A 1978-nucleotide genomic window follows, 5' to 3' on the forward strand; every position below is an offset into this window, starting at 1 on the left:
TCATGAGAAGGACTCTGGCACAAAGATCAAAAAAGGAAAGGCACCTGAGATGGTTGGCCCAAACGGTAAATACACGTAGAAGTAGAGTGTTTGTCTCCTATGTCCCCAGTTCCCAGGCATCAGCATTCCTCCTCTTGAGGCTTGAGACTTCCAGGTCCACACCCATGGTTGGTGATGACACCAAGTTCAAAGCCCACCTTGAGATCTAGTGATCCTCCAGGGCTTTCAGAAGTGTGGGGTTGGTATGGAGCCCATTGTTTCTGGAGCCCCGAATGTAGCAGAGGTGTGTTAACCTCTTGACTAAAGGTTAACAGAGGCTGCCTTTCGTCTGCAGAAGCTCTGGACACTCGAGCTGCAGAGTGGGGACCTGCCAAGGATGAGATCATAGTTCACGGCGGGTTCTCATGTCTGGGTTTGTCCCTGGGACACTGGCACTGGCCTGACTACTTAAAGCTTTTACCAAGCCTTACACACCCCCACGCTTCTGTAATATTCCCATAAGCTTACCAACCACGCCTGTTGGACCCAGAGGTCACCCGCCCCAACCTGCCCTCAGGGGCCTGAGATGCTGTTCGTAGGCCCCGAAACCAGTAAGGTGATCTCATTTTCCTTCTCAGACCATTGAATGTCTACTTCTAGTACAAGTTCTACCTGGAGAACTGCTGTCATCCTCTGCCTGGAGCAGACTGCTTCTGAGTTGAAGAATGTGGGAGCCCTTTTTCCACGTTCTCTCTGAGCAGTAACTTATCACACGGATAGCCGTGACTTGCCCCATCCTACTCTCTGCTGTGACTCGTACATAATTCCCCTTCCGTGAGACTGGGGACGGCCTTCCTCTGATCAGCCCCTTTGTGTTTCTTGGACCGCCCAACTTCCACAGCAGTGCAGCTCCTTACCCGGGTTTTTACACGGGCTGGCCCCCCCCCCCCCCCTTTGCTGAAGCTGGGGACAGCAGTGATGGGCCAGAACAGGTCCTGCGGCTTTGGGTCCAGGGTCGGTGACTCTGGATGGATGTTCCCCAAAGGCTCCCCTCCGTCATCCACCCCAGAGCAGAAGTTGGCAGGCTGTTGAAGCACCTAATATTCTCTCTCTCTCTCTCTCTTTTTGAGAGAGAATGAGAGAGAATCTTAAGCAGGCTGCACCCCCAGCTCAGAGCCCAGTGCTGAGCCCAACTTGGAGCTCAGTCTCACTGATGAGGTTTTGGAGTCATGGGAATCCAGAGCCAATGGCCAAGAAAGTATTTTTGAGATGTCTTTGGTACAGGAAAGGTGATTTTTTTTTAGAGCACAGGGACAGGACCCGTGGGCAGAAAGAGTTATGAAGCGTGACTGGTTATATACTATGGAGCTGGGGGAGATACAGTCAAGAGGAAGTTTCTTAAAGGGATCTCCATATACCAAGGAGGCTCACAGATGACTGGAGGCCTAGCTATTGTCAAACTAAGGCTATTTTTCCCTCTAGCAAAGTATTAACGTTGAGACAGTAGGGAGTTCCTGGAGATGAAGCTATTGATGAGTTTGCCTTTTTCTTGTAATTTACCAGGGCGTTTGTAAATTGACTGAGACTCTATCAGTTTAACCATTTGTTTTCTGTCCTTTCCTTTGACGCGTCAACCTGCCTTATGCTCCTACCCCGTCATCACAACGGTGAGATCATGACCTGAGCTGAAATCAAGAGTCACCTGCTTAAACGACTGAGCCACCCAGGTGCCCCAAAGCAGCTAATTTTAGGGAACACTAATGTTAACCTACCTTTTGGATAAGTAGGAAGTTACGACTTGAAGCCGGGCACCTGGGCTAAGCTCCCAGAGAAACCGGCACACTGGCCACCGGCCACCTCAGTGTTCGTGTTTCAAAGAGGTGGCTCCAAGGCCCCCAAGAGAGACATTCCTGAGAAACAAAACTGGTAAGGGGCTTACTTCATTTTTTGAGAGACTTTCATGCGTCTCAAAGAGACAGCAAAGATTCTAAAGAAAACA

Source organism: Herpailurus yagouaroundi, unplaced genomic scaffold (assembly GCF_014898765.1).
Source record: "Herpailurus yagouaroundi ecotype Mexico unplaced genomic scaffold, PumYag 162, whole genome shotgun sequence".
NCBI classification, from domain to species: Eukaryota; Metazoa; Chordata; class Mammalia; order Carnivora; family Felidae; genus Herpailurus; species Herpailurus yagouaroundi.